This window comes from Sitophilus oryzae, unplaced genomic scaffold (assembly GCF_002938485.1).
Source record: "Sitophilus oryzae breed Bouriz unplaced genomic scaffold, Soryzae_2.0 scaffold_1227_pilon_pilon, whole genome shotgun sequence".
NCBI lineage: Eukaryota > Metazoa > Arthropoda > Insecta > Coleoptera > Curculionidae > Sitophilus > Sitophilus oryzae.
The window spans coordinates 468,240-484,327 of record NW_022145868.1 but is presented as its reverse complement, the minus strand read 5'-3'; the positions used below and the strand labels follow the sequence as shown (position 1 = coordinate 484,327).

The window sequence follows — 16,088 nt, the reverse complement described above, 5'->3', positions numbered from 1 at the left end:
TAGTCATTACATGTCATTATTGACAAAAAAAAAACGTTGTGAGTAGATAGTTATTTGACTGAAATAATAAATTCGAGAAATTTTAATTTTTTTAAATTAGTCATACATTTTTCCATGAAGAAATGATGATAATACAGTTTCTGTTGAACTTTTGGCACAAAAACATTTCAAATTTATGATTTCAGTCTAATAACTATCATTTAGTCAACTTGTTTAATTTATGTCAATGATGACAGGTATTGATAATTTTGATTCCAAATATCTCGAGAACCATTACTCTTAGCGATTTTTACCAAGAGACCTTTTTTACGTAAAAGATGGTGTAAATGTATTTTTTTTACTCATTAGTTTTATACAGGTAAAAATCGAAATAAAAATGAAAGTTCTACACCCTATATTTCCGAAACTAAGCATTTTAGGACATACATTTATACGAACTTTTTTACTTATTTTTATCTGCAGAACATGCTACCGAAGTTTCCTGAATACAGTTTGGACTACCCTGTATAATTACATACAATGTATGACTTTTAAATCTTTTTATATTATTTGGAACGTTTGAAAATAATTAAAAAATTATTTGTGGCGTTTGAAAAAAAATAACATTTTCTATTCGGAGTAAAAATGACTTTTTGTGCCTCGGCTCTATGTCAAACGTACAGACTCGCTAAAAAGTGTCATTGTTACTCCTAATAAAACTATACACTACTATTTATTAACCAGAAAATATATATGTTCTTTAAGTTTTTTTAGAAAAGCAACTGGTTTCTAGGATGTGCATATCTCATCTTTAGTTAGTTTGTAAGAGGGTCGCAATGAGAGACAGCAGCCAAAAACTTTGAGACAAATTGAATTTTTATCATGGTGTTATCGAAGAAGAAAATTATGATAAAACAGTTTCTTCTTTCAAAATCAAACAATTACGACAAATTTAAAAATTTAGGTGGCATATCTGGTAGATCTGTGTCTTTATATATTTTGAAAAATGAACGTGACTATAAATTTCTACTAAGCTAACAAGTAAATAAACTGTGGCAAAACAATACCTATTGTCATAAACTTTCAAATATTTAGTGAATCACATTTAAAAAGAATGTTCCACTTAAAACTGTAGGTACCCATATTATTATAATATGTGGACTAGATGAAGATAAAACTAGAAAATTAACAACTTTTAATAGAGACATTAGGGCAAAAAGGTCGGATTTGCGTTTATTTCGCTTGATTAATCTCCGAGGACTTAGTTTGGTTTGTGTAATAGTTTGTGGAATTAGGACGAATTAGGGACAATTTTGTTACAAACAAGTAACTGTTAATTTGGTCAAAACTTCAACTTAATTGTCTGTCAAATATGCTAATTTTGTTAACGAGAGCTTGGACCAAGAAAAGCTTAATTCAATGTAATTATTAAGGATTAAATTTAATATTAAATCATTTCCAGTAAATAAGTAGGTAGGTATAGAGAAAAATATATGTGTGTTTTTCTCAGATAAATTATGACTTATTAATTACTTGTGCAAAACTATTGTTTTAATCTATAACAACTTAAGAACCTGGAAGAATCTATCCGTAACCAGGAATGAGAAACCTCCAACGGTCACTCGAAGAAATTTCTCAGGACTTAGGTCGAGAAAAAAAATAGATTTTTTTTATTAAATTAAGAGCAATCTTAGGATTGCCAGGGAGGGTTTTAACAGGACACTGTCTCCTCAATGAACAACTCAGTATATTGAACAGGATTGCCATAAGAAAATTTTTGATTGTGCAGCACTTGACCATAAAAATCTGTAGCATTGTGTAGCCATCCATGACTAATAATTGTAAACTATACAATAAGACGTACGATCGTCAAATTTTAAACGAGTCGTTTAGTACTCGTTTGTATACGTCAATATATTCATTTCCTCTCATGCCAGCAAGGATTGCAGTTACATCAAAATTGATGTCGCGAAACTAACGATTTTATGGACAAATTAGACAGGGTTAATTCTGTTTAAAAACTGTTAACTATTCAGGACTGTTTAATCGGCCAAATTTGTCCACAGAAACTGCAGTCCTTGCTGACATTGGAGGCAGTGAAATAGGAATTGAATAATATTCACGTATGCAAACGAATGGAAGTGACACTGTGATCTACAGTGATGTAATTGAGCACTGAAAATTGGGCAAAGTACGTATTATGTATTATTTAAGAGATTAAGTAATCCTGTCTATTTACCGTTTTTGGCTATTGTCTATCGGTCCTTGACTCATGACCAAGTTCATACTCTAACATTTTACTGAACACCTGATGACTTACTAAAAGGAGGACATATTAGTTCTATAAGGTCGGGGTGATTAAATTTCCACCTCCAATACCATATACATCTACAATCTAAGTATTTAGCCTCTGAGAACGGCAGTTAATCTAATAAAGAAATGCCCATATTGCCCGATTTTCCTTTACTCTATAATCACCGCCGACCCGGAATTTTACAAGAAAGCTTTAATAAACTCTATTCATAGGAAACGAGTTTCCAATGAGCGGTTTAAAATTCGTTCGCCAATGACTAAACAAGCCGAAAACCATAAAGCAACGGGCGCATACAGACATGAACCTAGTTAATAAAAATATTTTTAGTTCTCGAAATCTATAAAGCGCACGACGAGAGTCCAGCGCGGATGCCATAAAACGTGCCCACGCGAACACGAGAAAAATTGCTGTAAATTTTAATAGGAAGGTAATAAATCTTACGAAAATCGGTGTAATTTCCATAGAACAGAGGTTTCAAACTATTCATAATGCTTTAATCCCACTGAAAAATGTATTTTTTCTACTTACAACAAGTGTATATGAATGATACACTGCAGTTCTCACGCATGATTTATTCTTGATTGTAGTTTGTATGGAACGGGGGAAGTTAATCACTGCGACCTTATAGATCTATTGTGTCTCCAGTTCTTGAGTTATAACTCATCAAACAGAGTCAGGGCTTTGGCAAAAGCTAGAATCTGAGACGGTTTTACAGAGGTTAATCCTTCTCCGATACCAAAATTAATTTTAATTAATTCTCTTTATCCGATCATACCAAAATTTATGGCATGAATGGTTGTCGTCTCGGCGCACTCAGTGATGAGGTATTCTGGTGTTTCCCCATATTCTCCACAGAATCTACATTCACCGTTATTTCTGAGCTTCAATCAACTGAGGTGATTATTGAGGAGACAGTGTCCTGTTAAGAACCCCGTGAAAATCAGAAAATTGTTCTTACTTAAATCTAGGAATATTTTTCTCAGTCGTCAATTCTGCGAAATTTCCAGGATGTTAAGTTCTACTTTAAGTGGGTTTCCACTTGGATGTTTCCACTGGATGCAGAACGGTTCCGGCCCAATTATAGTGGAATGTTCGCTCCTTTTCTAGTTAAATCATTTGATGTTTCATTACCCTATATTTATCCCTTGGTAGGCTGACACTCAGAGTAGGAGGACTTTATTTTCTTTGGCCTAATTTGTTTAGTTTTCTAGGCTATTTCTTGTTTCCGATAGTTTCTATCTAAGATAAGTTGTATGCACCTTTCGATAACGTAGATTTATGCCTGAAGGATGCTGGGGTAGGTGCCCATTGGTTCGGAGTATTTATGCCCATTGGTTCGGAGTTTTCGGTAGGAATATTTGCCTACCCCTGTTGTATCACGTTATAGTTTGCTCGTTTACCTGCTGAGCAAATGCTTCTCTCTTGGTATTTATTTGGCTCTCTTGGTATATTTTGGCTTCTACTCTTGGTATTTCATCCACTGGGAATTGCAGGAATGGAATTTGTTTTCTGAGGATGTTTCAAGCTCCTGAGCTGACAATTCCCCAGTACTGTTTCCGTATACTTCTATGACTACCGTACTACTATGATACGAGTCAGCTGGTTAGTTTATGTAATCAGGATTTGTCAGAGCTATTGAAACTTTGGCTTACGTAGATTCGGAATCAAATAGGATTTTTATATATATTAAAAAATATTTATTTTTAAGTGCAATACTTTAAAGAATATATTTTCAGACAGATATTTTCACAGGGTAGAATAATTAAGAATTTTTTCATATAATTTTTTTGATGAAAACAAATTTGTGACAATGTAAGCTTAGTATTTTTCCAAAAATCTCTTATAAAAAAGATAGGATGTTTACAAAAACTAAGAAATATGTAAAAACATTTTAACGTAAATATCTAATATAATAGTCGATATATTAGTCATTAAACGGCTTTATTATGTGCTTAAAAAATTTCTTCAGTTTAAACTTTCTTTAATACTTTTTTTTATAATCTTTATAGGAAACGTGAACATAAATATATTTTATAGGTATTTATATAGTAATTCGGAAATTTACAAGAAATTCATAAACATTCTTAAAATTGCATTCATATAATAAAATTTAAAATAATATAATTGGAACGAAATACTAATTAGCAACATAATCCTATAAGCTTTAAGTTGATATAATAGTCAAAAAAAAAAACAGCGATCTTCATTTGCAGGTCAACAACAAAATATTATACATGAAATGAATCAAGATTAATATTATTATAAATTTTAAGAATAAAACGTATAGAACAATTAACCACATAAAGATATTGTATTGTATTGTTATAGTTTTATATATGTATTTGTCTTAGTCGTTTTATGGAGTATTATTACACTCCATTGCAGAAATAAGAAGGAACAAAAGATATGCGGAAAGAGTAATAAGTCTTCTATAATATCCTGTATATATTACTACAGAGTTAAATCTAAGCCATTGTAGCTTTAATCTTTCCACAAAATACCTATAAATTTATCTCGGATGCCTCTCTACGTAGTAAAGCTCTTAAAGACTAGCTTGCGAGCACATGTGTGTCAGTGGAGGCGTGCGCTTTTTTCAAATATTCAACAAGATAAAATAAACTTTGTATAAAGTTTTCTCATAAACTAGATAAAATAATTCAACCAATTAGCCGAGCAAATTAGTATTTTCCTATTAACTATTTTTCCTATTAGATTATGACTAGTTATAACGACTGCTGCTAAAATATATTTGCCTTTAGGTGTGTATTTTTATCTAATATTAGCTTGTGTTTTATTTTATTTTTGATGTAAGTAATGATGTTGACTTCAATCCATTGCTAGGTATGTTATGTTTATTTATTTCTCTAAAGGTTGAAAATTTAGACACTGAATTATCTATTAAATAATATTAGCTTAATAGCCCCCCATATACCAGAAGATTTAGCCTGCGGATTTGGCCTGCAGATGTGGTCTGAGAATAAAAACTTTGTGCTCGTGTGGCCAAGCCTGCCACATGCTAAATTCGCAAACTTGATCTGTCAGATTAGATTGGTCCAAAAATCGATCGAAAGGCCAAGTTGGCTGTCCAAATCTTCTTCTGGTGTATTGGGAGCCTTAGAGTGCCAGTGCGCCAATGGCAAATATATCGCTTTATTCCTGGTGCGCTATATACACGATTGTTTCCATATACGCCGATCCCTGTGTGCATTTATTGCCGCAGCGCGTACACACTTATGAATTTTAAACGTATACCGATATATACGCGATGGGCCAGCTTACGTCGCCATTCATTCTTATCATTGGCGTCACGGAATAATAGTGCATCGCATTCCATTGAGCCAGACGAGGAAAGAAAGAGTGGATTACGGGAATCGAACGATTTGACGTACGATAAAAAACCGAAGCCGGAGCAGATGCACGAGGAATACCAAGCGGAGCTGCGTAGAAGAATATTATTGCTTGTGTTGGTAATCTGGGAGTGTTCTATTGGTAATTAGGTTCGCGCCATTCGAAAAATGAAGCAGGAGTCATATGAACTGCGAAGAAATACTTTGGAGAATTATAGAAGTATAACGTTTTGTGTCAATACATTGTAAGTAGTAAATTTGAGAATATAACTCTTGACATAAAAAACTAGGACTTTTCTTTAAGTAAAAAAGGTGTTCTTCGATTAGTTCGAAACGATCAACAGTTTTAAAGGTATTTACGTTTAAATGTTACGTTGCATCGGTTTTAGTATTAGCAAAACGATTAAATATAAGGTGACTTGATAAAGACTGATACCTGGGTCTTCTGTCTAATCAGTCAATCATCTTTGGGGTCCTTTTTTGTTATTATAAGCGTTACAGTTGGGGGGTTGGAACCTTTGCTATTACAATCATTTTAAACAAAAGCATAATAAAACACTAATTCACCACAATACACTAAACACTTATTTTAAATATTGGACAGCGTTTCGCTAACCATGTTGAACTCATCATCAGATGTTTAAAACTGCGTTTAAAATTGATGGTCTGCCGATGATGGTAACATGGTTACCGAACCGCGCGTCCAGTCAGTCCAGTGTTTAAAAGTAAAGTGTTTTGGAATATATTGTGGTGAATTAGTGTTTTATTTTGCTACTCCAATCATCGCACCATATATAAATATAATATGCTATCGGGATTTTTTTATAATTCTTGTTTCAGTGTTCAAGTTTTACACCCGTAGGACGAAGAGACATTCTAAATTTGAGGATGATAGAATTCAAAGATAACTTATATGTTTTTTTTTTGAGTAAGAAGAATCTTCGGATTGTAATGGGGTTTATAACAGGACACTGTCTCCTCAATGAATACCTTAGTAGATTTGTAGCTAAGAAACAACGGCGAATGCAGATTCTGTGTAGAAAAAAGATCTCACCACTGGGTGCACCGACACCCATTCGTGCCATGAACTTTGGTACGACTGATATCGGAGATGGAGAACTAAACTCTATAAAACCGTCTCAGGTACTGGCTTTTGTCAAAGCCCTGAAACTGTATGATGGGTTATGACTGAGGGGGACAGACATCTAAAAGGTCGCGGTGATTAACTTTCCTCCTCCCACCCAACCTACAAGTATCATATGCATTGCAAAAAGATATAAAAAAAACACCTAAAACATATTTCATTTTAATTATAGCAGGAATATCTTCTTGTTCAGCATCGAACGACAGACGACCTGTCACACTATCCCCCGTTTCATCTTTGTCCCGAGCCTCGATCTGACATTGTCTCTCATACAAGCCAACCACCACCTGCAGGCCCTACTCCGAACAGTAAAAGGGATAAAATCGTGCCCCCAGCTACAGGCAGGCAGCAAACATCCAGAGATAGCTCGTCGCCAAAGACAAATCGTCCGGCCCCAATTTATAACGGCAGGCGCGGCGCCACGTCAACTTCGCTATCGCGATCAGAAGTAAATTAGACCGGTTAATTTGTCAGCCTGAGGCCGATCAGGAATTATATGGGAGTAGAGGGGGGACGAGCGGGACCGGATCCTACCAATTAAATGATACATTACCTACATGGAACAGAGCGGGAGTTATAATTGGCCCGGGGCCGTGGAAAGGGAAATTGAAAAACGATCCGAGGCTGCAGGGGAACAGCTCCAGTGTGATATCTTTTTATTATTTCAATTTTTTCCAGGTGTGATTTATGAGTGCCGGGGAAATGGAGTGGTGTTTTTGTCGCAGGGAAAATAACTGTTGTTTATTTCGAGATTTTTTGAGGAAGTATCATATTCGGTTATCAAACATTATAAAATGTTAGGAAGAGGAGTATGTGAAACATATTTAAAATCTCTCCATTTAATTCAAAGGTGTTTATATTTTTTGTAATATTTAAACCATCTGTCGAAATGTTCCCTTGCTTCTTGGTCATACTTTTAATACCAAATTCATTGTTAATACCATACGATCGAAGAAAAAAAGGCGTCAAAGACGACTGGGGAATGGCAATCGATGGTAATTTTGACGAGATCAAGCCCTAGACGTCCTTACTTGGTATGATACTCTTGTTTATTTCTTTAATCGTGCTTACTGCCAGTTGGCTTTAAGAAGGATGTAATTTATTTGCATATTGAGTAAAAACGATTATTTAATTGTGTAGTTTAAAATTGGAGCAAAATTTTTTTTTGGAAATAGATTTCTGTGTCTGGAAACGTTCTACCTTTTTTAATCATTCTCCCATCATCATCATTATCATTTTCAGCTTATTCAACCATTTTCAATTATGGTGTAGCCTCCCTCATACCAAGTTGTCTATTGTTGGCTATGTGGGCCCAAGTTATCCCTGCTAATTTCCTAATATCATGGTCCCATCTCAGGTTTGGTCTTTCTCTGGGTATCATGCTGCAATTTTAGTGGTCCATCTGTTGTCCGTTCTTCTTGCCAGGTGTCCTGCCCATTGCCATTTGAGGGATTTGACTCTGTGGATGGCATCTATTACCTGGGTTTGTCTACCTGACCTGGGTCTTTCGTTGTATCCACTCTATTCTTTTACGGTCTCTCTTGGTTATTCCCAGCATATTTCGTTCCATTGAGCATTGTGCGACCTGCAGTTTCCTTATAATGTTCGTTTTAAGTATCCAGGTTTCGCATGCATAGGTCATGTACACATTGGTCGAATGTTTTCTTCTTAAGCATTCTAGACTTGAATATGATTGAGTTTCTTCCATCAGTACTCCATGCTAACTTTATTCTCCTGTTGATTTCTGGTAGTAGATATTATATTATATATAATCTTTCTATAATTAGTGTTAATTTATAATAATAATAGCTCCCGCGTATATAGCGTTTAGCGCCTTTGGAGTAGCAAGGTACAGCTTGCCATACTAGAGCGGTTCGGTATACAAGGAAGGTAATGTGGCTAGCACTACGCTTCAACCGCCTATTATTACCTTAGGATTGTGAATCCCAAGTACTCATTTAAGGCTGAGTCGACCTAGGTACCCAAACTATTTTTATTTTAATAAAAATAGTCGGCTGATGAAATGCCGGGGATTCAAACCCACTACCTTGAGATTGGTAGACGAGAGCCTGTACCTCTACGCCATCGGGCACCTTGTGTGAATTTTCTGACAACGATTCTGTCTGATTTCTTTAACACCTTGTGTTAATTTATAAGAGATTTAAATTAAATAACTCGCCTTATTTAAATATTCTGCTCACGAAATATTATTATTCACGAAAGCTAACAAAAAAGGCAGACAATACAAAACGGTACGGTACTAATAAAATAAATCAACTTATTTCTTTAACGACCTTTTATCCATCCCTTCACACAAAAAAATGACATCCCCGTACGGTCTTTTCTTCTTGACGCCGACGAACGTAATTATTCTTACCGAAAAAGGCCGGATTAATTAGATTTTCCGCCCTATTACGCCAATTAAGCTGTTGACAAATCCCTTCTGAGCCGCTAACCCTAATTTTCATACTTAACCAACCGAATAAGACATACGCAGAGCGACAACCTCAAATATAAAATTAATTTCGAATTAATTTACCTTCTGTCTGTGTCTCCGCTCTATTTCGAATATTTCGCTAGTTGGCGCGAAAGTTTGAAAACTTAAGTCCGCTTCACACCACGCTTAGTTTAGTAGTTGTCTTGTCATGATGATCGCTTTACTGCTTTAAGTAATATGAAGATACCATTAAGACTATCTATTGTAGATTGTGTTGGAGGGGGGAAGTTACTTACCGCGACCTTTTAGATATATTGTGTCTCTCTTTCTGGAGATATAACTCATCATACAGTCTCAGAGCTTTGAGAAAAGCCAGTATTTGAGACGGTTTTACAGAGGTTAGTTTTCTATCTTTGATATCAGTCGTACCTACCAAAGTTTATGGCAAATGGTTGTCATCTCGGTGTACTCATTGATAGCGTGTCCTGGTTTTATCATTTTTCCCACAGAATCTGCATTCGCCCTTGTTTCTTAACTTTAATCTACTGATGTATTCATTGGGGATACAGCGCCTTGATAAAAACCCCTTGAGAATCTGAAGATTGTTCTTATTTGTTGTTTTGTTAAAATCATATTCTTTAACTCGGCCTCTCCTTGCAGCGCAGCAGTAGTAAAAACCAGACTTCTATTAAGAAACACCACTATTTATTTTTAAGAAATATTTGAATCGTTCCATATTTTCTTCAAATCGATATAAGGTACAGTGGCCCCACCAAGTCATTAGAAACTCTTATCGATCATACATTATAATACTTTTAATAGTTTTGTGGCAATATGATTTGGGCCGGAAATTAAAGTTTTATAATATATGACAGTTTCGTTCCTTAACAACTAACCGACCATTGTGTCGGGCGTATTAAATTTTCTAGGCAAAAGACGGCGCCTTTTGTAAAAAGGAGCCTTTGTCCATTTTTAACCTATTTTTCGCGATCTAAATTCTACCGGTTAATTTTTTTTTCGTCCCATTCAAAAGTCAGCGTATAGTAAAAAATGGAGGTTTAAAAATAAACCGCTGATAGACAGTTTAGTATTATCGACTAAACGGTTAATTATTTCGTGTTTTTGTGCAAGGAAGGTAATTAATTAATTAACATAATTTAGTTTTCAATAAAAGATACTTAATTATAGTCGAAAAGTCTTAATAATATGGAATTATTGATTTGGCAGATTTAAAAAACGATTTAAATTATCATTAAAATTCGTTTATATTTTACATCTTTTTCATATTTTTTTATAATAATCTCATTTTTTATACCGGGTATATCCCACGCAAATTTTGAACTCTCCAAATATTGGCTCCCCTGTGGAGTTTACAGCGAATTCGTACCAAGCTTGTTGCAAAAGAATATTGTTTACAAAAATAGTATACTTGCCAAGTACACAAATATTGGCGTACTTGCCAAGTACAAAAGTCGTCAGAATTCGCCTTAAGACTCCTCATGTATATTTATTGCAATATTTGTCATTAACATATAACATTAAAAAAATACCATACGATCGAAAAAAAACGGCGTTAGCGATAGCTATGAAATAAAGATCACTGTCATTTTATATATAAAACTATATGGGGAACTGGACACCATTTTTTTTATCCTACGGTATCTAAATACAAAAAATATTTTTCACTTTATATATTTCCAATTTATATTCAATATTCCTTAAACCTTTTTTTTTATTTATATATACCTTAAAACCTTTTATAAACATTTTGTTGAAAATTTTCTAAAAAATACAGTCCTATCTACGTTTATTTTTTTTTCGATTAGTGAATTTTTACCTGCAGTATGTAATGTTGTTTTTCTTTTTTTTTAGGTGAGTGTCATACAATAACTGCTTTCCTTATTAAAGATAAAGTTTGGTAAGTATGTTTTTTAATGAATTACCTATAATTAGGACCATCGGCAGATTATTTATATTACGTATGTTATAGCATCATCAGCAGATGAAGAAATTTTATTTATCTTAATTATTTAGGTATGATTACTTACTTATGATGGTGTCGTGATCAGAAAAAAATTTAGAGTTTAAAATGTAGTGTTTTGTTGTATTAGTACTAGAGTTGTGTGACAAAATTCCAAGAGAACTTGTCATAAAGATATGCCGTTTTATTATTAGCCTAAAACAATACACAATATACATGAATAATTAATTTGATAATAGATCTTTTTTGTTTTCAATATAATAAAATTCTATAAACTATAAATTTATTCATTATTCGTCTGGATATGATTCTCCGTTTTTACATCGCAAAAGCATACTAATTTCTAGATCTCCCAAATTTATATGACCGAACATCTATCTATCTGTTGACTATTTATCAACTGAATTATTAATTGACTTCTAAAGTAGCCTAATAAAATGTCTGTGTATAAATCCGGCTTCTGTACTTAATTATTAATTAGGGTAAATAGTGCAAATTAATACATAACGTAACTAGTTCTCAGACTATGTTTGGTAAATGAATTTGTGAGAAGATATAGAGTGTCCTAAATTTTTGGCCCAATAACTTTAATTTTTGTGTGAACTGATTTTTTAAGCGCATAGTGAAAACATTTTTTAGTCGTTTTTGGATATTATTTTTACTTAAAAAACATTTTTACGAAAATTTTGTCGGTTTTAGTTATCTCACGAATAGATTCGCTGTCTGATTATGTCTAAAAGTACTTTTTAATAAATTAGAAACTATTTTTTATTATTTAACAAACTAAATACCTTAACAACGCTCCTTGTGAATAATCTATTCGAATTTTCTTCATAGTAGCCGGTATATTAATTCGCTATTTGCATTTTTTGCTGTAGACTAAACCTAAAATATTTTAATTATGAAATATTTTTCAAAGGAAAGAGAACAAATACGAACAAGGAATCTAAATAATGAAGAAAAAAAAAAGGTTTATTAACTTCTAGGAGATGTTGCTAAAAATAATTGAGTTTAGAGATATTATAGAAAAAAGGGATGAACTATGAAAGGGGTTTTGGTTTACTTTTAAAATATTTTTTTTATTATTTTTGTATCAAATTTATTGATAATTATCAGTGTGAAATATTTTTATAATTGCTGAGTTTATGAAGAAAAACGTTTTTATAAATGAGAGGGTAAATAAAAACTCTCTCTCTGTAGGTATGGTAAACTAACATACTATCGATAAAAAACGGCATCAAAAAGAGGTGGGGAATCAATCCATAATAATTTTTTTATAAAAAATTATCATCGATTTTTTGTTATAAAAATATATAATTCAAATAAAAATAGATAAGTTATAATAATTATTTGTTAACATAAACCTCCGATACGCCACTGGAGCAGGTAAGTCGAATTGACGTATCTAAATTCTTTGACATCTAATCTTTGACAAATAGTAAGTAAAAATAAAAATGCAAGAAAAATATATAATTAGTAAATTTTAAGTGAATTTCATAAATGATCGGTTTACTACACGTATGTATATTATACTGTGTGTACATAAAGTATGGAATAAATTCATTTTCTTGAACTGGGATTTTATTAAAAAAAATGCTGGAACACGTCGATCTATTTTATAAAAGGGGCACATTTTAGGCATATTACCTTGCTCCAAGCTTCACCCCCTGAGTGGGGGTGAGTGGCACCCCTAGTTTTTGTAATGGAAAGGGGGGTCGAATGATACCTTATTTTAAAGATCTCTCGCTCCAGATTATAGTCCTAGAGTTGCTAGTGTGGGAATAATTAATAAATTGCACTGTGAGAATAATTAATAAATAACATAAAATAAGCTCAGTAAGGACTGACAAATCCATAAAATTCCAAATCAAACCCAAATGTGTAAATGAATCGTCAAACAGAACTGTCAATGATTCCCACCCTAGAGTCCTCTTTCCGTCGACCATTCATGAATATATGGATAGTATTATACTTCTTCCTTAATTTTTTCATTCAGAACTTAGTAATTTTTGACAAGTTTTATGTCAATTTGTAGTAACTGACATCTAGAGATCAACCTCGCCAAAATTATCATCGATTTTCATTCCCCAGCCGTCTTTGACGTCGGTTTTTTTCGATCAAACATTATTAGTGAAAAAGTAAAAATTAAAAAGTATTTAAGTGATTTTTTTTCGATTTTTAGAATCAAATGTATTTTTATCATAGTTTATGGAACAAGAATATAGCTATTTTAATAAATCAATTACTTGAACAAAAAATATTGACAAAGTGGCTTTCGGTATGTTATTTTCTATGAAAGAACATTATTTTATAAAAGGTCGCGTCAAAGACGACCGAAAAAAAGCACGATTCCATTTGCTTGTTCGCATCCGAGAGACATCTCGATAAAATTAACCATTTTCGATCTGCTCTGCATTTTCTTTGGTACATTCTCGACCTCGGAGAGTGTATGTGTGTCCTCTGCGATACAATGAATTCTTCAGGGACGCGGTCAAAGGAATAAAAGCCGTCCGGTTCAAAGGATCTGCGGACATACGGCGGTTGTTTACAATAATTGAGTTTCCGCCACCTCCAGGCACTTCAACGCGCTCCCCCAGGAGACGACCCGTATTCACTTGGTCTGTCTGAGAGAGGGAAAGAGACAGAGACAGAGGCGAGCAACGACTGGTTGGTTAGGGACCAGTCCGTGTGTGTTAATGATCAATTTGATTTTCGAACTACGACCAGGGACTACCAAGAGACTCTCTGAAACATTTTAGTTGCAGAGGACAGAGAATATGATGTAGCTGAGTGCATAAAAGAGAGAAACGAAGAATAAGAAATATACTACTTATTTTAATCCTTTTTTAAGATTTCAGGCTGGATACACAGAGAGAAAGAGTAAAAAAAATTGTTTTTATGTGATGGTTCAATGCAAATTAAATGGACATACGGACACGGATCAGTCGTGAGCTTTGAATAAAAAGATTAAGGTTGGATTGGGTGGGGATCCTTGACAGTTCTTTTTGACGATTCATTTGACTCATGAAATTTTGTGGATTTGTCAATCTTTACTGAGCTTATTTTATGTTATTTATATCAAACCAAACCAAAACAAAAAAAAATAATTTTTAAAAATCATATTTATATGAAACATGTTTCTTTCTTTTTGTTACTTTGCAAGGAGTACATTATAACGTTCGAAACCATAGAAGAAAAGCAAACAACGCGACGGTCGGTGTACAGAAAACGCCACAGATTAGATTTTGCCGTGCCCTAACGACGTTTCACATCGTCTGTCCCGAAACGGGAAAACGGTCAATAGTAAATTCGTCCCGAATTGAATTTAACAACGCAATTTCGTTTCGTCAGATCTCTTCCCTTTCCCATCTTTGTCTTCTTTTTTTCCTTTGCGTGTCCTTGTTTTGCACAAAGAAAGGCACCTCTCTGGTTTATTACGACATCGGTTTGACGTTTATTGCTTCAATCTGAATTTTTTCCTTTTTTTTTCTTGAGGGTGGAAGGTATATCCCGATATTCCTAAAACATAATAAACAATATTAGAGTTATCTTGTCAAAAATCTGTCGGTTATCTTTTTGGTAAGGATAAAATAAGGATATTTCTATCGCTTTGCTTTTGTAAATTGTATTTTAGAGGTTTTATAATCATATTAGCGTTGATCCCCTTACGTCTCAAGTGCTGTACGGTGGAGCCACCAATCGTTCTGCGGCCAACGCATAAAATACTCATTTTCTCTAATTCGGCTAGCGAAGGCATATTGAAGACGGTGTGGAACTAAAAGCGACAGTGTTGCCATGTTAAAATGTGTAATATCTGTAATCCGTTTGACGAAAATATCTGTGGATGAAAAATCCGCGTTTATGTATTGAAAATTTATTCGTGTTAAACATAGAATAAACAACAAAAATAAAAATTCTTTTATAAGTACTGAATATTTCGTATGATCGAAAAAAGTCGGTTAGTTGGCTTGGAAATGACGATTACCATTTACCATAATATTTTACGTATGAAATAACAGCAATCTTCATTTCCAAGCCAGCTCTGATACCGTTCGTTTAAATTGTTTAATCATAGAAAATCCGCATTTTTAACGTACTGTGCCCAAAATCCGTAAATCTACGGATTAATCCGTAATTTTGGCAACACCGTCTCCAAAAACCACTCACTCTGTCGACGAAAACCAGAAATACGACAGGCTGACGGTAACGCCAGCAAAGTTTCGGACATGTTTTGTGTCACGAAAAACACACTAAAAATATAAATTATTTTATATTAGGGTTTATTCCGTTGCTTACCTTGGTTATGGTTTTATGTTCCGTTTCTATCGGTTACCTGAAAGTTTTCTTATTGCGGAACATGGTTCCTGAAAAATTCGGTTAGAACTGTCACCAAACTAACCAGCGCGAGAAAGCTGGGTTTTCTGGTTTTGTTTGTCAATCAATGTCATTTACGTGACAGAAATCAAGCAAATATTGGAAGTTCGAGTGAAATTCTCATTAAAATTTGTAATATTTGTAATATATTTTTATTTGCATCTAAAAGCAATAGTAGGCAGTAAAGGTAAATAAATTTCATTAACTAAATAGAATGATTTTTCAGGACCATTTAAATTTATCATGCAGTCATTGTTTCTTAAAGGCAGAAACATTTAAAGAAAACATGAAAAACAAGACAACAAGTAATCGTCAATGTTTTGTAAGCTATAAAAATATAAATATTGATTAGATTTGTTTATTTTTTATTGATCTGTTTTAATATTGGACCTGCAAATCTTCACTTGAGCTGTCTAACGAGTTTAACAGTTTATTAATAAAGTACTTTTCAATATTAAACTCCATTGAAAAGAAGAAGCAAACGTACAGGCAGAAAATAGGTACAATAAAAA

At 33.5% G+C, this 16,088-nt stretch overlaps 1 protein-coding gene across 9 annotated transcripts in view; it reads left to right on the top strand.

The window, feature by feature from the left end:
* The window catches only part of LOC115874102 (basement membrane-specific heparan sulfate proteoglycan core protein), a 220,336-nt gene that overhangs the window by 90,140 nt on the left and 114,108 nt on the right, over positions 1 to 16,088 (top strand). The gene's annotated exons all lie outside the window — the stretch shown is intronic.